Source organism: Danio rerio, chromosome 21 (assembly GCF_052040795.2).
Source record: "Danio rerio strain M-AB ecotype USA chromosome 21, GRCz13ab, whole genome shotgun sequence".
NCBI lineage: Eukaryota > Metazoa > Chordata > Actinopteri > Cypriniformes > Danionidae > Danio > Danio rerio.
The window spans coordinates 24,991,050-25,016,679 of NC_141041.1; the positions used below are offsets into that span (position 1 = coordinate 24,991,050).

At 37.4% G+C, this 25,630-nt stretch overlaps 1 protein-coding gene and 1 long non-coding RNA gene across 28 annotated transcripts in view; both read right to left on the reverse strand.

The window, feature by feature from the left end:
* ncam1a (neural cell adhesion molecule 1a) overlaps positions 1-25,630 on the reverse strand; it is a 411,497-nt gene that overhangs the window by 292,940 nt on the left and 92,927 nt on the right. The window lies entirely within an intron of this gene.
* On the reverse strand, positions 137-7,712 carry LOC147831919 (uncharacterized). The gene is made up of 3 exons (XR_015520925.1): positions 4,687-7,712; positions 4,245-4,459; positions 137-4,081 (listed from the first exon to the last, which is right to left on the reverse strand). It is a non-coding gene; the product is annotated as an uncharacterized LOC147831919 (long non-coding RNA).

Sequence of the window (25,630 nt, forward strand, 5' to 3'; positions counted from 1 at the left end):
TTATATTATATTATATTATATTATATTATATTATATTATAAAATACCAAATATAATATAATTTTTTATTGGGTCAAATGATACAATTTAGATGTGTTTTAATTAGATGAATAAAAGTTTTTTTTTTGTTTTTTTTTCAGTATAATAATAGTGACAGGGACATGAATAAAGATGTCTAACACCAAATAAAAAGCATAAAACAACTTAACAGTGTCTTTGACTTGTAATCAAATATGTTTGCCTCATCTGCCTATCTACAATTTTTCTATCCGGGTCAATTTGATTGGTAGCTTCGTACAGTGTTTTTACTTGTAATGCAGAGCTTACTGGTTCAAGACTAGTGAAGCATGTTTCTACAAAATATATAACTGCAATAGTAGTACCTGCAATCGGTTTCTTCAAGTCAGATTTAAAACTTTTAAAGACCCTTTTAAGACAATTGTAAATAAAATTTTCGACTTGTACAGAGCTAAACATTAGGGATTTTTTCTAATGGGCAAGTATTTTTTATAAATAGTTAATGGAAGATCATGTAAAGGGATGTGTTGCTTTAGTTTTCTGACCCTGATTATGAAATTTAGCAAGGAGAACTTGCTGTAAAAATGTCTAACAGCTGTTTTGTATGTCTTTACAATAATAATAAAAAAACTTTAATATAAAAATAAGTTGATATTGGTTATTGGCAGGGCTTAACATTTACACCGCCAACCTGCCAAATGCAGGTAGATTTTAGCTTTGGCGGGTTAGACAGTCACTCCCACTAGCCACTTTGGCTAGTTGAAAATAATTGTTTTAATTATGGTTTTCTTAAAAGCAGGGTTCAACTGTAAGTATGACCCAATATGTGGGCAAATGTGATCTTAGAATCGAGAAACAGCACGACTAACAAAAAAAATTGCGTCCACGCGAGCAGAGAAAAGCGGATGAATACCGAACGAGAGGATGCAATGTGCGCGACTGTTTAAAGCGCATGCTTGCTCCAGTTTCCTTGCTTGAAGCAACCGTGACTGGAATGCAACTGTGATCGGTTATGTTTCAAATAGTCAGACAAATAGGTTATGCTAATGCACCCACAGTCTTGCTGCTTTCAAGAGCTACAAATACATCTTTTTGTAAGCATCATTGGTTGCTTTCGCTTTGAACAGATTATTAATTGGCCTTAAGCGTGTGATCATCCTTCCATTATCATACAGTATGTTTTTCACCTGCTTTCTTTTGCTTATGGTTATTTTTGTTTATATGGTTTAATTATAATTTTTACAACAGCATTGCTTTAATAAGAGATTAACTCTCCATTTATGTGCAGTTAACGGGTGATTTGACAGACCTTTAGCGAGGACAGATTACTGTGCATATTTTTGATACATGCCTATAATTATTTTTAAAAGTCAACTGTTTTTCTTTGTTTTGTTGTATTTTAAAGAAATGTTTTGTTAAACAAAAAGTATAGTATACAGCTATATTTAGCTTGTTTTGACACATTAAAAATTTTGGCTAAGAAATAATTATTGTATGGAGCGGTCAGAGATACATTTGGTAAATCCTTAATTTTGAGTTCTGAAAAGTTATGCGAAATAAAAACTAATTCCAGTATAACACTATGAAACCATGATCCATTTGGTCATGCACAACACACAAAGTGTGAAATGAATAAGAAGGCATGTGGACAAAACACAAAATCTAAATCTAAATCTAAATCAAGTAATCTAAATCAAGTAATTTTAGCAAGTCAAAGTGATATTTATGCACAAAAAAATATTTTCCCAAAAACAAAATTGTGGCAAGTGAAAATGCAGAGTGGCTATTAACATTGGAAAAATACTAGCTACTGTGACTGGTGATCAAAAAAGTTAATGTCAAGCCCTGGTTATTGGTGATTGGGAGTTGGCTCAGTAGGGTAGCTTTCCTGGACATTATAGGACAAATTAAGATCTGTTTAAAATTATTTAAGACCTACAACCCTATATTTCAGCAAATTTGAGACGTTTTAGGACTTTTTAAGACCTTGCAGATACCCTGAATAGATAATCAAGGTTACAGCAACAGTGTCATGGGAATTTTTTTTTCTTACATCTGCATTTAAAAACTTTTATTGGTTGGGTTTAGGTCAGTTGTTCACTTGGTGGTCTGTACAACAAGCCCTGCTTTCTCATGTACAAGAAAGAGATGTGTCTGAAACTAATCACAAAATGTACCGTAAATTACATTTTTTTCAGATTAAGTGCAATGACACATGCCCGGAGCAATGTATTTTACGTTAAGCAACATCGTCGGCTTATGGACATATTTCCAAAATGAGAAATATTTTTTCACGACAATAATGAAGCACAACCAGACATGCAGAAATTGAATAAAACATGCATTGAGGTATTATTCCACTTCAGCATATATCCATTTATGTTGAGCCTGATTTTGGGTTTATCAAACTGGACAATGTGAGTCAAATGTCGTACGCACAACACTGTGGTCCCAGTGTGTTCAGTGATGTGGTATAAAGCCGCCTGCAAACTGCACTAACAATTCATGTCCTTTCATTCAGTTTGTATAATGGGCTGCACCCCACATCTAAGCGAGCCATGCTTCAAAAGCTTTTGCAGGAAGCATGGCAGGCAAAATCAAAAGACGTTCCTGACGCCAAATTGCCCATTCAAGAAAAGGGTTGTATGATATCTCCTCTCTAAAATGAAAACGGTTTACTCTGACCGCTTGAATGATGGCCAACGAAAGCAGCAAGTGAAAACTGAATCATGTTAGGTCAAAAATAATTCATGATATCAGCCATGATATTTTTCCCCCGTCACTGCTCCTTTTTTTCCAGGTTAAAGTATGATGGACTTATTCAGACGGGTCCCTAGATGACCTGGGTTTATTGACCCATAGATGACCCAGTTAACGGTTTTTCTGAGAGCTTTTGAAGATGCCTGGCTCTTTTCTGCACCACACAGGCAGAAGAAAGTAATGTTCATGAGCGCAAGTGATACCTACTTCCATACAAACACACACACACACTTTCATTTAACACAGCACACTGGCAGAGTGCAATGCTTGAAGGTCAAGAATTGTACGCTGTGTGCATCTGGGAACTGTCTGACCTCTTTATTTGTTATCATGCGATAAAGTCCTCCTTTAAAAAGACCTCAAACTCAGGGTGAGTAATGTAACGATCTAAGTCCTCTATGCTGTTATCTACAGTTAAAAAAAAACATGAACAATGGGCTACAGTGTAGGTGTGTTGGAAATATGTAAATTATTCTTAGGGATCAAGCACTTGAGAGGGGGAGGAAGGACACGCTGCTTTTATGCTGTAAATGATTGTCTGGGAAACAATCATTGCAATATAGCTGACAAACTGCATTGCGACAAAACGCAAAATATAAATGCAGTGGCCACAGGAAGTGATTCGAATTCCAGCTGACTAGACCAGAAGGCAGCAAGAGAAAGAATGCAGGGTATGCAAGACAAAGGTTTCATATTAAAAGAACAGTACACCTAAAAATCTAAATGTGTTCATTTCCTTAGTCTCACATTTTTTTTACTTTAATTCAAAAGAGCATTCTGGAGACTGAATTGGTGTTCTTTTCTATGCAGTTGCAATGAATGAGCACTAAAGCTTTCAAAGCGGTCATTGTGACCAAGTGTGTGCAAGTCTTTTAAGGTTCTATGGTAACTTTTTAAGCTTAAATCTTACTGAAAAATTGTTGACAATAATGTCTAAGCATTCAGCTCCTGGAAGTGAGTTGAACTCAAGAACAAGTTCAATCTGTTTTGTGAAGGAATTACTCACCTGAATTTTTTTTTTTTTTTTTAAATCAGATGAATATTTGATTGAAAAGATCTGGCTTACAAGATTCCAGTCTGCTCCTCACACAAAGCTGTCCAATAACTATAGAAGTTTTTATGATGCTGCTTCTCATTTTAGAAAGTTCTAGCTCACTTGGAATTAAATTAAATCATCTACGTAAAGGTTTTTATGCAGGTTTTTATGGGAGGGGGGGCTTCTTGCCGGCAAACCGCGTCATAGCTCATACCATAAAGTTGACTTGATTTCAACTCTCCTCGACGCCCACACAGGAGAAGACGCGCTGCGCTGTTCCTCGCCGCCAGTTCTTGTTAAAAATGAATGACTTCTGGCTACTTTGACGCTCTCGCCGCTTTCAGTTTGTAATCGCTCCTCAGTTTGTAAAGGCTTCCCCACGTTATCGCTCCACCCCGCCTCCCTTTCCCGCTCCTCAATTGACCCTTCGCTAAGCCACGCCCAAAAAACGCCATCCACCAATCGTGGCTTAGCAACTGCAGGGGCTCTGTTAAGCTTTTGAGCGAGTGCATATGGATAGTGCAAATCTAACCCTAATCCTAACCCTTCGTCATATTGTTAGTAACTTAATGTAGTCATACTAATAACGAGTAGATCATAATGACATGAGTTATTGATCCGGATCTGCTGTCGAATCTGTTGCTGACTTTACTGAACTTCATATTTATATCTATTTCAAGCTACGAATATTTGAAATAACAAATCAATAGAACAAAAACGAGATATGATCACAAACTGAGCAGCTGCGATCAATATACTTTACTCCCAGCTGTTTTTAAGTCATTTATAAAGAGCACACAAACATACTGACAGTAACGTTAATAGGTAACCTACTGTACATTGTTATGGGTTAATGATGCTAATATTCGGCACAAATCCATCAGTTTCCCTTTCTGACTGTTCTTTCTATGAATGAACTATGTAAAAGCACTGCTTGTTTCCTCGTCGGTCAGTAAGGCTATATTTCATTGCACAACAATTAATCTATCAGGCTTTTTGGTTAAAAATAGAGAAATCACGGTTTCATTTATTAATATTAAATTATTTTTAAACGTCACCTCTCCTGCTGAGCATGAGCTAAGCTGTTGAATGGTTAGCACATGAGGTAGCTAAGCTAGCTTAAATTTTGATTGATTTATTCTCTAATCGGTTGCCTATTATGTGGTGAATATAGCCCTGTAATGCATACTGCAGTCTTTTTTTTGTTTCACTTTCTCGGATATCTCACCTGTTCGCCAAAAATGACATACAAATAACCTCAACTTTACAAAGAGAAACCAAAAGCAGAATACCAGATTTTTTAGGAGATTCAAAAACTATGGCCTGACGCATCTTGGCGCAAAAGCCACACATTGTGGGTCTGCAGAGCAAGTGAGATTGTCTGTGTGAGTGTTGACAGTTCTCATGCACACAGAACCAGCAGTATGAAACATGCAGTGCGAGAGAAGATTTTCCACTGGTTTATCGATCGCAAATATGTAGCTTTCTTGGGAGGATACAAAAAAGTGTAAAAGGATGACAATAAAAGTATTATTCATGTGTTATCACCAGTATTTGGGTGGCAGTAAATATCGGCCCGCCCAACTAAAGTCTACTTGTGGGAAGCACTAATATAGTTTCATATGGGTCACTATTTAAATGCTTTTGCCCCATTTCTAAAGCTTAAAATGTTAACCTTAAGTTCACCTACCAGTGTTAACAAATAATCCAAAACAAAATTGAAAGTAAAATAGATAATATAAGAGAAAAGTTCAAACTTAAAGGGTGATTTGTTCATAAATCAGATACTCCTATTGGGAACACTGCCATAGAGATTTGGCAGATTTCTTTATTCTCATTTTTATCATCACATCACTTAAGAAAAGTCATATGGGCCACTTTTTAATGCTTGTTCTGGCCATTTTTAATGTTTGAAAGCTCGAATCCTAGTTCGCCTACAAGTGAGTCAATTTTGCTAATTGAATAGATCTGACTTGCTCATTTTGTTCATTAATCAGACATCACTACTTCTCACACGAACTCTGTCATGAAGAGTGGGCGGGATATTAATGTTCACTTATTTCAATTTCAAAGCTATCATATCACTTCAGAAAAGTCAAAAGGGCCACATTTATGATGCTTTTTAAGCCCATTTGTATGCATAAAAGCTCTGATTCTAGCTCACCTAAGAGCCAGTCCAATTTGTTAACAAATCTTTAATTAAAAAACTCCAATGTAAAAGACAATTTGATCATAAATCAGACATCTCTACTTTTCACACAAACTCTGCCAAGGAGTACTGGTAGAATATTTTTATTCAGCTCCTTAAATTTCAAAGCTATTTGATCACTTCAAAAGAGTCACATGGGTCACTTTTATGATGCTTTTCCTCAATTTTCTGAAGCTTGAAAGCGGACTGCAAATCCATGGAAATAAAAGTTTCTTCTTTTATATTCCTCTGAACAGAAATAATGTCAAACAGGTTTGGAACATCCTGAGTAAGTAATTGATCTATCTTTTATCAATTTCGACAGAACTTTTCCATTTATTCCAACAAAATGCTCTACAGTATATTTAGATCCAGTGCCTCCAAATTCCAATTAAATGAGCACTAGGCATGTATTCCAGATGACACTCCTATATCAGGCTAGCACCCAGGAATTTTAATGCCGTCTAGACAGATGTTAAGGGCTTTTCAAGCCTCTTCGGATCACTTCCTGTCTTCCTGAGTCCTCACTACCAACTTACAGTCTTTGCCACTTCATTCATATGCTTGGGTTCCTGTAGGGTGAGCACTCAGAGCAGCCCACGCAGTGCCTGGTCGCCCGGCTCCTACACTGGAGAAATGATTAGCAACGTCTCATTTCAATTTCCCAAGCCTCAGCAGCAGACACATATTTTATTTCCATGTGTCATCTGCTAAAATCCTCATACTACTCCAGTCTTGACACGTTTATTCCAGTTGGATTCTTCCGTAACAAACCCACATCTGGGTGACGCTGAAACTGGTAACTGTACGCAGCTGTAAAGTTGAAACGACAGCGGAAACTCATAAAAAAAACTCAACAGTATCCTCGCAGTGAAAGATCAAATAGACTCAGTCTCCATATTCTGCCTGCTGCTGGCAGACGGCTCGAATCAAACCCATTTCCAAGCAGATCTGGGGCTGCGAAGCTGTCGAACCTAGGAGAATCTAAAGTAACAAATTCTCACATTTGGAAAACAGTCAGAAAAGTTGGAACCACTGCAAAATATCCTGTCATACTTTAGGGAAAACTAATGCTGTCCTCCATATAAAACTATTTTAAGAAGTTCTTTCGTTACATAAAAGTACAGCTCTCCTAGAAATGAAAATCATTTAATCACTCTCATAGATATTTTTTTTTCCAGAATCCACAGCATATAGTAAATGTACAGCAAAAAGTTTGTCCCCATTTTTTCATGTGAAATAATGATACTGGGAATTTATTTGTAATGACCGGAAGCTCTGCAACTCTTACATGGTCACTCACTGAAGCTAAGCTGGGCTGTGCTTGGTCAATACCTGGATGAGTGACCACATGGGAAAGCTAGGTTGCTGCTGGAAGTGGTGTTAGTGAGGCCAGCAGAAGCAAATCAACATTTGGTCTTAGTGAGTCCTAACACACCATTATATTGAGAGGGATTCTATACTGCACAGTGAGCGCCATCTTTCAGATGAGACGTTAAACTGAGGTCTTTAAAAAAATTCCAGAATGTCCTTTAAATAAGGGTAGGGGTTAAATCTCGACATCCTGGCCAAATTTGCCCACTGACCTCTGCCCATCATGGCCTCCTAACCATGCCTATATAATAATTGGCTTCATCACTCTTTCTCCATCAGCTAGTGTGTGGTGTGCTGTCTGGCGCAATATGGCTGCTGTTGCATCATTCAGGTGGATGCTGCACACTAGTGGTGGATGAGAAGTTTCCCCCAAAAATGTGTAAAGTGTTTTGAGTATCCAGAAAAAAAATGCTTTATAAATGTAAGGAATTATTATTATTATTATTATTTAAAAATTTAATGTTAAAAATTCACTAGACCACCATCTAATTTTTCAATGAAAAATAAATGAAAAAAAGTGAATGAAAAATAATCTTAAAGACACTCATAAACATTCACTATTCCTAATTTATGTAAACTTGCTACACCACAATCATTTACAATCAATGTATTTGCTGATCAATGCAATTGAAAGAAAAGAAGGGTGACTTGAGGGTGAATTGTAGAACTGATGTTAATACTAACGCATTAACATTAACAAATGTTTCAACAAACATAATCTCTTCGGGAGTCTTTAAAAACAGACAGTCATTATCGGTCCAAAAACTCTCATAATCATTCCGTTTCAGCATAATGTTTTGTGCATCTATGTTAAGCAGTTCATGCTAATCCACATTTAGCCTAAAAAAACAAATGATGCCAAATTCAACATAATGTGCTCATTCAACATTTCCAATAACCCTCTCTAACGGTTTTTGAATTCCAGCCGGTTGCTAAGGAAGCCTGAAAATGACCAGGGTCCCAGCTGGACAATTGAATCCATTAACATGACAATGGGACGCACTGGGATTGTGTTGCATCTTACATCTTCCCTGTCATTTTCCATTGTTTTGCTAATAAACCGAGGGTAAAAACCAGAGCAATTCAATCCCTGCCAAATATAACCGAGAAAAAGCAACGAGGTCATGAAATATGCAAAGCTCTAACTTGTAATCCAATCTTCTCGGGTGTAAATGTATTAGTGAAGCACTGATCGAACAGCCAGAAATTGAAATTTGGATTGTTTTGTATGGATAAGGCTTTTGTGTGTCCATCTTAAATCATGCTTAGCTGATCGCTTGGAGTTTTACATGTTTCAAAACGTCTACAAAATGAGCAAGATATATGTTAATTTTATCTGTGGAAATCCTAAATCCTAAATTGAGTTGGAAGTTTTCATCAAAGTATTTCCGAAGGGAACTCGCTGCCTTCAGAAACGTCAAGATAATATTTTCTATATAGATAATGCCATATAATAAATATTAAATACCAGCACAGTTGCTTTGTTTACAGCAGTAAATCAGAGAATTAATAAAAAAAGTAAGCTTATCTACTGTTCTTGTTTTGTACAGAGATGTATTGTAACACAATTACACAAAGCTAATCGTTGTGTTTTTATTTACAATTTGAAATTAGTCAATGAAATCAAATCAACCTTTAAAAGTCAAGATCAGTGCAACACTAAAATATATGGCCGATAAATACTGAGCACACCAGGCATTAAGCGTTTCTCAAAATAGTGGGAGAGAGAAAGTCATGGTTAACTCCCCTCTCTAGTAAGACCTCCATTCTTTGCCTCAGTTAAACAGCCCACCAGGACCCATAAATAAAGACATGTCGTTGTGCTTCTAAAGACACAGACAGCATGAGACACAAACTACTAACACTAATCACGAGCCAAGCTTTAAATGTTTCTAAATGAAATATATGTATGTTAGTCACTGTAGAGCATAAAACAATCAGGAGCATAGTCTTGTCAATTAGAAAAGACTATAAGGATATATAAACAGCCATTAACCTCATTCAGTTGATGTGCATTTCTCAAGTACTAACAAAGCACCACAATGCAGTGCGTAATGGTTTTAAATGAAATCTCGATTGCTGCTCAGGCAGTGTGATGTGGAGCATAATGTGTTGTTGATGTGTCAGATTCAATTAAATAAGTTTATCAGATTAGCAGAATTTGACAATATTACAGTTTCATTCTGTGATTTATTTATAAATCCAATCCAAGTGGGAAGTTATACACAAATATAAAGTCATTTGTAGTCATGAACAGTATAATTTAATCATCAAAGCGGTGAAGTATGAAATGCTATTTCTGTACAAAAGCTAAAAGGATGATTATAAGATGACAGCAACAAAACAATCTATGTGTAAAAAAAGTGAGGATAAAGGTTAGACTATATATACATGACTGCGCACAAACACAAACAGGGCTAGGGAATTTAAAATTAATATATTTAAGATAATAATATAAAACTACTAATAATTACAATACTTAATCGATGATACCAAAACACACACACACATGCTTGTTTTTTGTGAAAAGTGGGGACATTACATAGGTTTCCATTCATTTTTTTTACTGTCCAAACCGTACATTGTATTGCCCTCACCCCACCCTACCCCTAAACCCAACCATCACAGGAGATTGTGTGCAGCTTTACTCTCTGATTAAACTCATTGTGTAGGATTTATAAGCATTTTGAGAAATGAGGGCGTCACCAATGTCCTCATATTTCACCTCCTTTTTGTAATACCTGTGTCATACCCATGTCATTATACAGATTTGTGTCCTGATATGTCACAAAAACACGTACACACACACACACACACACACACACACACACCCACACACACGTTTGTCTATGTGAATTGTGGGAACATTATATGTTCCCTTCATACTGTGCAAACTGTATTTTCTATTGCCTTAACCCCACACTATGCCTAAACCCAGCCATCACTGTGTACAGTTTTACTTTCTGAAAAAAAAACTCATTATGTGATTTATAAGCTTTATGAGAAAGGAGGACATCAGCAATGTCCGCATTTTTACCACCTTCTTGTAAAACCTGTCATACCAACATCATTATACAGATTTGTGTCCTATATGTCACAAAAACGCACACACACACTTACTGCTATCTTTATAGGAACTTTATATTCTATACAGACTGTATATTCCACAGTATACCCCCAAACCTCAAAGGAAACAGTTTGCATTTTTAACATTTTCAAAATGCTGTCTTCATTCTGTGTGATTTATGAGCTCTTTTGCGTCATGGGGGACCAAAAAAGGTCCCCACAGGGTCAACATTGACTGGTATTGCTAACCGGTTGATAAGTTGTGTTACCATAATTCTGGACCAGGCTGCATCCTGAGCAGATGCTGTGGTGGTCATAGAGGAGTGGAGAGCATGAGATTCCTGTAAGACCCCAGTGACAGACAAGTCTTCGCATTGATGGATATCCAGCTTTCTTCAGTCCTCGCACCTATAGACTGCAGCTCTGCTCAAGAAGTCTGGCCAACAGTAAAAAATAAACCACACTGAACTGAACTAAACTGAACTTATACTCTGAAAACTCAGCTGATACAGTTTTCAATTTACTATAATCTTCTATGTTAAGCTGCTTTGAAACAATCTACATTTAAAAAAGCACTAAAGAAATAAAGATGAATTGAATTGAATATGGAATACTGTTTCCAGGTCCAAGTAGCTACTCATTTGAATTGAGAAAATATTTGTTTATGACCACCTTGTGGTCTTATCGCACATTAAAGTGAATTTTCTTCAAAACCATGGCATACACTAAAAAACTGGACTTGCTATATCACATACACCAATATTTTAACAATTTATAAAACATTTATCACTTTCTGGCCATCTGATATTAGACATGGATATATATATATAGAGAGATTTGTTGAGCCTCACCGCTTAGTCTGATAAAGCGATTGGACTAGGAATCTGTATCATAAATATTTCCGGGGACATTTGGTCCCCACAACAAAGTATACAATGTCAGACACACACACACACACACACACACACACACACATATATATATATATATATATATATAAGACTGCATACAACTTTTAAGTTACACAAAGTGCGTACCTGCAAGTATCACAACTCAAACTTTTTTTTACCATTTGGAACTGTCAAGTATGTTGTTTTGAAAACCTCAAAGTGTCCGCTTTATAAGGCTGCTAAAACTACTACACTCTCCAAGGGTTTCACTTTCAGCCTTTATATCCCCCAATAGCCCGAGCAATGTGTCTGACAGCTGGTCGGATATGAGGGTCCCTCTGAGTCTCCGCAGACTAACATCTTGAGCTTAGCAGAAACACAAAGAGACCAACTGCATACAGCTGTCCAGACACCAGAAGAAAAGAGCGCGAATGAAAACAGAGCAAGGCATACGGAGAAAAAGTGGACACTACTGTATATCCACTCCCAGTCCTTGATTTATGCATAAAAAGAGGAGGACTAAAAGATATTTGGAGATTCTCTGCTTGACTAATTTTGACTTTGGCTGTATTTCATAAAAAAGCAAAAGAGCCAGAGGCTGAGATTAATCAGTGATGCTTGTGCATTTAAGGGTTACAGATCAACCTCCCACGTTAATATATACTGTATGAGAAACCCGTCTAAGAGGAGAGCAAATGAGGACAAGAGAATAGTTTGTACTCATGCTTAATGACCACGCTACTGAAACTAAACTAACGACAAGTAATTATTCAAAAGACGTGCAAGCAACAGCAGATCAATGCATTCTCTGTTCAGAAAAGTGACCGGACCATTGTACAGCTGGCAGCCACTGAAAAGTATCGAGTTGACCTCTTTACCACAAATATGGCTCACTTTAGAGAGACCGGACGCCTTTACGCTCTACAATAGTAATTGAAATGCTGGTGGATCCAGTTCCTCTTAGTATAAAGTTTCAAGGATGCACAGATGTAGAAATGGTAATCTATACTGCTGATTGTGTTAAGAGGGTAATCCCTGCATGCAAGTCCATTATGCTTCCTCTGTAATTAGATTGGCCATGGTGTTCTGGTCAGAGACAATAAAAATTGGTAAAATGGTCACGGGTCAATAATGCACTTACATGACATTTTATTAGATTAGACTTGCACTAAAACCCACCAATCTGTTTTAAGTCATTGATGAGATCCGACTGAGGTAACGTCTCTCAAGCTTATAGGAATTATCTCCCATTAAAGGAGGGGATCAAGTGTCTGTAATTTGGGAGATATGTGGGAGGGATGTACTATACATACATACATATATATATATATATATATATATATATATATATATATATATATATATATATATATATATATATATATATATATATATATATATATATAGTGGTGTAACGGATCACAAATCCCATGGTTCGGATCACACTACGGTTTTTGAGTTACAGATCGGTCCATTTGTCGGATCAGCAAAAAAGAAAGGAGACAAATGTTATTTGCTTTCCATTTGTACAAAACGGTTGCTGCAAAAACCATTGGTTTTAGCAAACAAAACTTAAAAACCTGTAATTTTAATAAAAAATTTAAATCAAGAAAGAACCAGCTGAAAAAAGAAAAAAATATTCAATACAATAAATGATCTTTGCTACTGTTGCTGATAATGTTAAATATAGAAATCTAACATCTTGTACAACATACCATATCCATTTTCAATTAATGATTCAAAAATTCATACATTAAACTTAGTGGTGGATCATTTTTGAAAACCTATTCAGTGACATAATTTTGATCGTTGTTTGTCACCACCTATTGGTTAAACAATGCAATTGCTACAACACTCACATCAAGTTTCATTAAACAGTGATTTTGATCTTTACTATAAACATCAGTGTTTATATCTGAACTATCAACTGTTCTCCCAGTACCTCTGTGTCATTTAATTGTTTGTAACTAACTGAAAAAGTTTAAAAACTGAATCTCTCTCAATCCAACACAGATTTGAATGCAGCGCTTCGAAGGATTAATAAACATAAACATATGCAAATCATTATCATTTATCATTCATGTTGCACGAGTCTGAATCGAGACAGTAAACACCTTTAATTAATATCCTAAGAAAGCATTTAGGTAGGTCCCACCACAACTTTTTCCATCATCATTATATTTTTTTGGGATGCCAAAATGCTTTTATACACCTGATTTGAATGACACAGGAGGTGATCTCTCTGCGATTGTTATAAATGTTGAATTAACCTACAAGTTTAAAAAAGTTATTAATCTGAGGGTAATGCATTTTCTGTAATGCATTCTAACTGTGGGTGGTAAAATAAAGCAGTTTTTAATTTTTTAAAGACCAGTTTAAGGTCAAAATTTTTAGCCCTTAAAAAAAAAATTTCAATAGTCTGCAGAGCAAACCATCATAATACAATAGCTTGCTTAATTACCCTAACCTGCCTACAGTAGTTAACCGAATTAACCTAATTAAGCCTTTAAATGTCACTTTAAGCTGACTACTGTTGTCTTGAAATATATATCTAGTAAAATATTATTTATTGTCATCATGGCAAAGATAAAATAAATCAGTTATTAGAAATGAGTTATTAAAACTTTTATGTTTAGAAATATGCTGAAAAAATATTTTATCCATTAAACAGAAATTGGGGAAAAAAAATAAACAGGGAGCTAATAATATAGTATAATTATAGCTATTAGAAAGCAGAGCAGTTTTTGTCTATAAAAACAAGTGTCAGGCTATTTTTCTCATAAATCACTATTCTTTAGTTTCTCCAACTCCCTCCCCCATATATACACATGCACAAAAGAAAAAGAAAGTAAGAAAGAAAGAAAGAAAGCTGGTGAAAATAACATTTTACTCCATTTTATCAAATTTTACAATCTTGAAGGTAGAATAAATACATATAAATAAAATTAATACATTCAGCACAGTCAACTACATTTACATTCATACTGCATAAAAGGTAGCTTTTGTTTTTCTATAATATCCTCAGCCAAAAAAAAAAAAAAAAATCCTGTGTGAAGGAACAGCCGCTTAGGTTACCTCCTGGTCCGTAATCTGAGATTTCAGCGCTTTGTTCACCTAGCCAAAAGAAAGACGATAAAAAAAAGAGCAGCAGAATGTTTTAACCATGCTCTAGAGTAGGAAAACTGACACAGTGCCACGGTCAAGACCGCAGCTGGAAAAAAAACACAATGCAGATGACCACAGTAAGTGGAACGTTGATGCTAAAATAGACCGATGTGTATTTGTTGAGCTGCATCCAGGAAAGTGATCCATGTGTTCTCAGAGGAGCGGAATGAATCAGGATTCAGGAATGTTCTACTGTTTTGCGCCTTAAATTATCTGCATGCTCCATACGCACAATCTACTGTTAAAGTCATGGCACCTGCCAAAACCATGTCCCCGAGATGCACTAAGCATATGAAAAATGTCTAATATACATCCTCAAATAGTCATTCTTTCATTATTGCACGTCTGCTTTACACATTAGTGAATTCTAACTAAAACCGTACAGCCGAATGAGGTCATCGTCTATTCTAGGTTTTTCTCCTTGCAGGTTTGAAGGAGGAAGGTGCTCTGAGTTACACATTGTTCTAGTTTATTCTCTCTCCTCTTGAAAGCTGTAAGTCTAATTACATGTTTGCAGGCGTCTCATTTGAGAACCTGTATTTTGAACCCTCTGCAAGTTCTCCAGTTTGTTGGATTTTCAGCCTGTGATGTGGTGACTTTAAATCACACTAATGAAATCTCACTCAACATTCAAAGAGCTTTCAGTCTTTCTTCATAAACACAATTCTCTGGCTTAACCTAATCTCACTTCATGCAAATGCCTTCCCACCCTGAGCTCCGGCTCTATTCATTGCACTGGAAATAAATAAACTGCTGTTTTAAAAATGCATTTGCTCCCTGTGAGCGTTAATGGTACAAAGTCAATGGAAGTCATGCGAAACGTTCCACTTGAATAAGCAGGTTTGGCGAGCGCTGACAATAGTCAGTGGATTACCTTTGGAGAGATTAATTGAGACTATTAGTATAAGTCAACTTGATGTAGGATGAAAATTAAAGTGTGAAAGATTTTCTACTTCTGGTTCTTACGTGTGTATCGAATAACTTCATTTCACATAAAAGCATTGTTACTCACTTAGAGAAATAGAGCGGGACCACATGAACCTCTTGCACATTAACAAATACACAGTTTAGTAAGAATCCTAAATCCATCTATGTTGCTTTTATTGCATTGAGTGTTGGGCTGTGTTGACTCCCTATTCTCCATTGTTCGACTTTACTTTTCTGCCAACTAAAAGTTGTGGTTTGTTAGTGGGAGGCTATGAAAAGCTAAATTCGGGTCTTGTTTTGCCTTCAAATGAAAATTTATAGCTTGCCACGGTCACTTTGACAATCAGCAACCACAAACGTCTGTTTCTTTGTCCCTTAAAACAATGTCTTCACTGAGGTTTGAGGCCTATAAAAGAAAATCACTCTGAAAGGAAGATAAATGTGGCTCAATATTGCAAGCTAAACACTGACAGAACCAAAATGGCTGTTATTTGCGAGGAACATCCTGCAATGCTATTAACTGTCCTTAAATGTTTAGCACTTCTATCGAATGAGCCATTTCACCAGGTTTATTGAGAGAGGAGTGGAAAATAAGCAAAACACCTTAACACCGCTGAGTTACTATGCATGTGCTGTTATTTAAGAATAAAACTCAATCTATAACTAATAAAAATGTTCTCGTTAATTGACATAAATTGTGTGTTAGGTGCAAAATGAATCGATGGAGAGATAGATAATACAAAAATTACAGCAATCAGCTCTGATTCTCTCTCTCCGGCTGGATAGCCGAACAGATATTCCTAAATAACAGCAATTAGATTTGATTCTCTCTTTCGATGGATAGACATATGGATGGATTTGATTTAAGGGTTGAATAGCTTAGAATGAAGGGATGGATGGATTTGAATGAATAGATAAATTGATGGATGGATGGATGGATGGATGGATGGATGGATGGATGGATGGATGGATGGATGGATGGATGGATGGATGGATAGATGGATGGATTGATGGATGGAGTGACGGATAATACTACAGTTATAGCAATCAGCTTTGATTATCTCTTTTGCTGTATAGATGAACAGAATTATATCTTTTGCTGAATGGACACATGGATGGATTTGAATTAAGAAATGAATGAATTTAATTTAAAGGATAGGTGGATTTGAAATTAGGGATGGATGGATTTGAATTAATGGATACATGGATGGATGGATGAATGAATGTATGTAAGCAATCATCTTTGATTTTCGCACTGGAAAGATGAACAGATATTCCAAAATTACAGTAATTAGACTTGATTCTCTCTTTTGATGGATGGACATATGGGATTGAATGAAGGGATGAATAGACTTGAATTAAGGTATGAGTAGATTTGAATGAAGGAATGGATGGATTTGATTTTACTGGTGAATACATTTGAATGAAGGGATGGATGGATTTAATTTAAGGAATGGATGGATTTGAATTAAGGGATGGATGGATGGATGTAGGGAGAGACGGATAATACTAAAATCACAGCAATCATCTTTGATTCTCTCGCAGGCTAGATGAACAGATAATCTTAAATTACAGCAATTAGATTAGATTTTCTTTTTTAAAGGGCGGACATATGGATGGATTTGAATGAAGGGATGAATGTATTGGAATGAATTGCTGGTTGGATTTGAATGAAGGGATGAATGGATTTGAATTAAGGGATGAATAGATTTGAGTTAAGGGATAAATGGATGGAAGGATGGATGGATGGATGAAGGAAGGATGGATGGATGGATGGAAGGATGGATGGATGGATGGATGGATGAATGGATGGATGGATGGAGAGACGAATAATACTAAAATTATAGGAATCAGATTTGATTATCTCGCTGGATAGATGAACAGACATTCCTAAATTACAGCTATTAGACTTGATTTTTTTTTTGATGGATGGATGAACATAGATGGATTTGAATGAAGGGATGAATAGATTTAAATGAAGGGATGGATGGTTTTGAATGAAGAGATGAATGTATTTGAATGGAAATATGAATTGATTTAAATCAAGGAATGGATGGTTTTGAATTAAGGGATGGATGGATGGATGGATGGATGGATGGATGGATGGATGGATGGATGGATGGATGGATGGATGGATGGATGGATGGATGGATGGATGAATGGATAGATTCTCTTTTTCGATAGATGAATGATTGGATAGGTCCAATTGACTAAAGAAATGGATGGATTAATGATACTAAAATTACTGCAATTAGTAGCATTTAGTTTCTGTCACAAAGGTTGGACGGATGGATGGATAGACAGATGAATGGATCTTTTATGTTTAACAAACACGTTGGCAAAGAACAATTCTGGTCCACTTATTGTTGAGTGGGGCTAACCCATATGACATAGTAGAAACATAAATCAAGAGACCGACTACATGTGTTGCTAAACAACGCTTTACATTTCTGTCTTGGTGTATATAAAAACTCACGTGCATTGTTTACTGTGGGAATATTTTCAAGTATTGAGACACAATAATGTCAGGCTACTATGATGTTTGAATGATAGATGGATGGACGTATTCTCTCTCTTGATGGGTGAATGATTGGATAGATACAGTTTATTGAAGAAATAAATGGACAAATGGATACTGAAACTACTGCAATTAGCTTGGTATTTCTATGTCTCAAAGGTTAGATAGACGGATAGACTGATGAATGGATCCTTGATGATTAATATATACTTTTGTAAAGAACAACTCTGGTCCAATGAAGTTTATCGGTGCATGGTGCTAACCCGTGAGACATTGTAGAAACATAAATCAACAGCCTGACTAAATGTTCACTTGCAGCAGGCCTGCAAAGGACACAATCTAACGTTATCCTTCTCACTGTACTGTCCGCAAGGCGCTGATGGCAAAATTCGTTTAAGTCAATATCATAAAAAAGGAGGTGAAGGTGCAGACCCGAGCCCTAATGGATCAAAGTATCGACAACAAATGCATCAATGAGCATTAGGGTAAAGGATAGTGTTCTAGAAGCAGACAAAAGCAGAGCCGGGGAGTGAGAGAAAGTGAGAGAACCAGTAAAAGCCTCTGTCAGAAGTGTAATTGAGTTTCAGCAGGACTGGGATGGGGGGATCTGATTAGATGCGGAGGGGAGAGCGGTGATGGATGAGGCGGTCTCTCCCACTTCCTCTCAGCACTGTGCAAAATGGCAGAACAGACTCTCCTTCAACACATTGATCTCTACCATTACCTAGTCTGAGCCATATGGCGGCGGACCCCTCAGGACCTCCTAAACCCACCTCATTCTCCTTCTATTTCTCCTTCTTTTTCATTCTAGCCCATGTGTGTAGCTTTATTTGGGTGTTCGCTGAGGCATCCAGCCATCCATTGACAGGTAGTGCTATGATTGAATGGAGCGGAAACCTCTTAAACCATAACCAAGAGTGCTAAGCTGCGATGACAGATCCAAAACACCTCTGTTGCTTTCAAGTGCTGGTTCAGAGGAGCCATATGTTTACATGAGCCACCACTAGACTAGCAATTGCCTAAGAAGAGGAAAACAAGCTTGCACCATGGATTCTAATGCAAATGCTTTAGGGGATTTTATTTTGTAAACCTGGTTTGCCAAAGTTCTTCAAAAAAAAGTCAGAAACTCAGTTCGTCAGAAACTCAGTGTGCACAATTTTGAGGTTCAACACACATCTCATAGCCCTGCATTTATTGAGATTCTATGATCTGTATGTCAGGGACATGGTGGTTCAGCAAGAAGGTTGCTAGTTTGCATCCCGGCTGGGCAAGTTGGATTTTTTGTGTGAAGTTTGTATGTTCTCCTGTGTTTGTGTGGGTTTTCTTCTGGATTTCCCTCACAGTCCAAGATTTCCTCGCTGCAGCCCCCAGCTTGAAGCTGCAGGCGATCGCCAACTATGTAGTGGACCTTGTACCGCCCACTAAGGTAACGCCCATGCTACTGTGACAGTTGGGTTTAGGTTAGGGGAAGGTGTAGGCGATCATCAACTATGTAGTGGACCTTGTGCTGCCTACTAAGGCAACACCCATGCTACTGTGACGGTTGGGTTTAGGGTACAGGGAAGTGTAGACGATCGTCAAATGCATAGTGGACCTTATACCGCCCACTAAGGTAACGCCTATGCTTCTGTGAAAGTTGGGTTTAGTGTTGGGAGCAGGTGTAGGCAATTGTCAACTACATAGTAGCCCTTGTTCCGCCCACTAAGGTAGTGCCCATGCTACTGTGAAGGTTGGGTTTAGGGTAGGGGAAGGTGTAGGTGTAGGCGATCATCAGCTACATAGTGGACCTCGTACCGCCCTTTAAGGTAAAGCCCATGCTACTGTGATGGTTGGGTTTAGGGTAGGGGGAGGTGTAGGCAATCGTCAATTATGTAGTGGACCTTGTACTGCTCACTAAGGTAGTGCCCATGCTACTGTGATGGTTGAGTTTAGGGTAGTGGTAATCCAAAGCCATACGCTATAGGTGAATTGGATAAACTAAATTGGCCATACTGTAGGTATCCATTGTAGTCCTTGCTGTTAAATATCAAAGCATGGCTGCAAAAAGTAGCTGAACAGGAATTAATGAATGATCTGCATGTCATGTATTTGAATGTGTCAAATGCATTTTGTGTGAATCAATAAGAGTCTTTTATTTTGACCTTTTGTTGAAAGCCTGTTTACTTGAATGAAACTATTTTTGTTTGAAAGAATGTTTAATAACAGAATTTGTGAATATAATCAACATTACACATGATGCTGTTAAGAAGCTAGTGATATTTATCTCTGTCCACTTCCATGAAGCACTGCCACTTATATAATTGAATCACTCTCAAAATTCATACATATTTGTAAAGATATACACATATATTGCCATAAGCTTGAAATATATTTTTCTATAGTTAAATCCTATAACTTTAAACAAAAAGCTATATATTTGTCATAGTTATTTTCATTGCGTCTTTCACACTGCTTGATAAAATTGCAGCACAGTCTTGTATTTTGAGAGGGTGGAGGGCAAGACTTATAACTCTATAACGAAGACTTTTTTAAGATCCTTATGGGAAAAATACACAGGAAGACTACTTTCAGAAACAGCATCTTTAACAAATGGGCAGGCATTAATGCACCGTATTTTAACATTAAAAAATGTCACACAGCGACACTAAAGACTTCCAGCATCCTTTGGACAGCGTTCTAGACTTCTTACCAGAGTAATGCTCTTCGCCCGAGCAATGACAAACCGCTGTGCTGAATAACGTAGCCTATAGCAGTCTAGGCTTTCCATGTCAGGCAACCAAGCAGTTAATGTCAAACAGTTTTCTGCCTGTCAAGCCTGTAGGCAGCTGCTTTCTATTAGTCTGATAAAAGGCTTGATGCAATTAAACCAAGCTGCACTCTCTTTGGTGTGCACTACCACGTATGTTCGAAACCACTCTCTCCACCTCTCGTATCGAGCCGGCCTCTAGTTAAAAACGCATTAAACATGTGCATATATGATTATACTGAAAAACAGTGGTGGTGAAATCAGCCGTCTGTGCTGTGTGCTGTCATCAACTCTGCTGTCAGTGTTTAAAGAGGCAAAACCTATTAGAAGTGGAAAAATATCCATGCGTGCACCAGGGAAAACATTCCCCACAAATAACAATAGCCAAAAAACAACACCATTTATTACAAAACTATAAGTGTGGAGAGTTTAGAAAGAATAATTTGACATGGTGCAACAATACAAAGGCTGGTTGAACAGGTCTTGCCAAAGGCTTAAACTTATAGCCCTGGACACACTGGGAAAAGGCTGAACTGCAGCTATTTAAAGACAATTCAGTGTTTCTGGTCAATATATAAATGGCTACGGTCAAACATCATAGTATCCTGACTGCACTTTCTTATTCAAAATGACAAATAGCATTAACTGAATTAAATTATTGTGTCTTAATACTTGAGAATATTCCCACAGTACACAATGCAAGTGAGTTTTCATATACACCAGGGGTTCTCAAACAAGGTCCTAGAGGGCCAGTGTCCTGCAGATTTTAGTGGCAACTTGGTCCTCAACACACCTGCAAAGATGTTTCTAGAAAGCCAAGTAAGAGCTTGATTAGCTAGCCCAGGTGTATCTAACTGAGGCTGAAGCTAAAACCAGAATGACACCAGGGCTGTTTCTCAATTCCAAGAACGCAGAGAACGGACTTGCATTCTTGTGAAGGTCCTGCCAGGTCACCTCGGAAAAACGAACTCGGGAGCCCGCAGGAACAGAGAAAATGTCCTGTGAGGAATGAGATGCTGCGTTCTTCCCTGGTTCTTCCTGATAGTCACGTGCTCTTCACGTGTGTTTAACCGAAAACTATTTAAACATTACAGCATCCATACAGCAATTAATTGTTTTTTTCCCTTTTCACAATACATACTATGCATGAAGACTTTAAAAATATACGTAATAGCAATTTAAAAAATTATATGAATTTCATCAAATAAATGCCCTAATGTGTTTATGCCTTTATTAAGATTTGTTTTATTAAAGTATTGTTTACTTTCATCATGTCATTTAGGGAAACTCCAGAGACAAATAATTTACTTAACTTTATTAATAAATCTATAATAAATACTGAGCTTCAGTCGCAATGACTTTTGGGACTTCTCGAGTGAGTTTTGCACACAAGTCGGCATTGGTGCAGCCATGATATCAAGAACACATCCGGGAACTTTCACGTATCCTCTGTTCTTGCGGCCTTGAGATTTGGAACTGAACTTTGGCAGTAAATGGTGACATTACTCAAGAACACGAGGACGCAAGTTTGCTGAAAAACACATATTGAGAAACAGATTGAGATTGAGAATCCCTTATATAAACCAAGATAGAAATGTATATTGTTTAGCAATATAATAAGAACACAAGTTATGTATGATAAAATGAAAAATTCGATATACAATAGAATTATGATTTTTTATGATAAATAGAATTTATATTATTCATAACTGTTTGTCATACAGAGTTGTTTCATGTTAAAATAGGTTTAATAAAAAAAAAAAAAAGGAACATCCTCGATCTGTTTCTTCACTCTTTTTTTAATTGTGAAGTATCAGATCGGGTTTCGGTAACGGTAGATATTTAAAGTCAAATGACTCTGATTCAAGGGCAAAAAACCTGATCAGGACATCCTTAAATGCATTAATACTTGAACCTTTATTGAATGTGATTTCAGTGAGCCAATCACCAAATCAAATGCTTTGCGATTTAATCCAAAGCACATGCAAATGTCAAACATAAAGAGGATCTGGCTTGCTGGCCTATCCTAAGCTATGCTAAAATGTATGGTGCATTATGTTAGCAGTGCTGCATGGCTTACATTAAGTATATTATAACAGCAAGAAGATTAAAACAGTGGCGGAGCTAAAGCCGAGATATTAATACTCTGTGTGTAAAACAATTACGTTTTATCCCCCCACCACTTAATCACATTCTGCACTTAGGAATCCTGTTCCGTGTTATGAAATGAATGCGGCAACATCAAATGATCCGATAAATCACACCTTTATTGTAATTAATTCGATTTCTGAGACACCAATGCTAGAGTTGTTTATATTCCTGTGTGGAAAAAAATACTACAAAACCTTATGGGGAATTTTAATTTTCTTCAAGCCAGGCTTCTACAAGCACAACGTATGAAACTGCTCGGGTAATAACATGATCTAAAAATGGCATGGAGATGAAAGCCAAATCGTGAAATCCGTGACTCAAGCAGATTTTACTGGACTCCTTCCCTCACGCAGTACTCCGCCCATCATTCTTTTTTAAACCTCCAGCGTTCTCAGGGTTGTAATTGTGGGCTGTTGTGTAATTTGGAGGGTAGGACTGTATGGTTCTTGTTTTTGGGAACACGAGTGTGGTCGTCTTTGAACCAGAGCTCTGCTTATATATGTCAGTGAGGCTGTGTTTTGCGGACACCACAGACTCTTTACATGTCTGACCTCCATCTTATGGCTCTGGATGGCAGCCGAGCCGGAGCAGGTTATGAAAGGGTGTAGAAAGGGCCGCAATAAATGTCTGAAAGTGTCACGCCGAAAGGGAGAACAGTCATTAGCTTGGCTTGCTATAAAGAGGTCGTCCTGCTTTCAAAAACTGCTCGGCATATGGCATACACCAGCACACAAGTTACAACCAGCTGATACTGAGCCCCCAGCGGCTGATTGGAGGACAGCTTGTAAAAATAGATGGATGTCAGAGCTGTGGAGCTTTCTATGAGCAGACAGAGCCATTAAATATTCTCGTCCTTCACTTTCTCTGACGCTTTACGCGACCCAACGCAATCCTTTTGACACGCCAAATTAGAGAACCCGGTAGCACTGATACTTAAGTCAACTATTTGTAGCTCTCTTCGAATTTCTCTATTTGCATTCAGTGAGACAGTTTGGTAGTTCCAAAGAGGACAGTGTGAAATAATAGTCATCAGGAAAGATGAGCGTAGGCTATGGCAGACGACGGCAGCTCAAAGGGCCTCACATTTCTGAGCCTTGTCAAGGTGGAGAGTGTAAAGGAGAGAGCAGCAATGAGCAAAATGACATATTTTAAAAATCAACTAGTTGCCGGGTTGCCTGAGTGACTGGGTAATCTGCCAGATAATTAAGGTGGTTTGCAGTATCATCTGGCTGTAATTGCATGCATTTCTTAGGGGACATGTGGTTAATGTGTCGAACTTAATTAATGTATGAAGAAACATTCTTATGTTCGGTGACAGCTAGCAAGAGAATGGATGCAGGACTCTTTTAGAAAGTAAAAAAAAATTATAATAAAATTAGGGATGCTCCGATCGATCGGCTGGCATTTGGTATCGGCTGATAATCACATTTCATGACTCGATCGGTACTTGTCAATCTGGCCGATCTTACAAACGCAAGTGTTTGTTCACAAGTTTACACACAGAGGAAGATGTGTGAGGGCATGAGTGATCACTGTGCTCATGTCAGCTAAAATATATTGTTTTTACAGTCTATTGGTGCAACTCGTGATGATCTCTTTGTTGCAATTGCAACCATTGTGTGCCAGATTTATCTAGTGTCTCATCAAGGGCTTAATTTGTGCTGGAACAAGTCAGATTCAGAACCTCAGAAATCTGATCCGGCACCTTATTTTACCAAATCCCCTCCGCACATGAACCACCACCCCATCCCGCTCTTCACTTTCTTCAGCAACTCGCCAACTTTCTTCACTTTCATCCGCGATAACCTCCCCAACCCTCCCACCTACTTCATTTTTGTCTGCGACAACACCCAACACGCAATTTACAAATTAAGCACCGGTCTCATCCAATCATATGGCCCCTCCTGGAAGCTCCTCTATTCTCCCTCATAGGCTTCATAGAGGCGCAGTGACACCTGTGATATAAAATACCCCAGAAGTCATGGTAATGAAAGTGAATGAGCAAGAGAACAGATCACGAAAGGTACAGTGGTGCTCTAAGCATTATATTTGTTAGGTTGAATGAAAAGTGCAGTCAAGAAAATCCCCGCTCTCTCATCGACCTGCTGTGACTGTCCGGAGCTGTGATCATAGAGCTGCTATCAAGAGTTGGAGATGAGCAAATATTTTAATGGTGCATGTATTTAGGCCTATTTACATACAAGAACTAAAAGTTCTGTGCTTTTGATAATATTGCATGTTCACTAAAACTTGGCTGAATTATTTTATGAAATAAGTATTGTTTACTTATTTAATAATTTAACTTCTTCCATCACTTACAGTGTTTCGAAATTGCACTGTTAGTCATTTCTTACCATTTTTAACATGTTTTATGTATTATTTTCTGTAAACTTGCATCTGACCATTACAAGTCCGCACTACAAGGTTATAAGAGTCAGGGATTATATGCAACATCCTTCATGATTCTCTTAAAAAGAGATCTCCACTTAGGTATCATACTTAGAGGGAAAATGTGCTTTAGGCATTTTAAAGCTTGAAGCATCAGAATAGGTACTCGGCATAGGCCGATCACCATGACAAGGTATCAATACTCAGTATTGGCTGCAAAAATCTTGCATAAATAAAATAAAAAATAATGCAAAATGTTATAATAAATGCAACCTATTTTTGTATAATGTAGCATATTGGTATGCTTGTGTGTGGGCGGCACAGTGGCTTAGTGGTTAGGGTTGTTGCCTCACAGCAAGAAGGTCACTGGTTCAATGCCCGGCTGGGCCAATTGGCATTTCTGT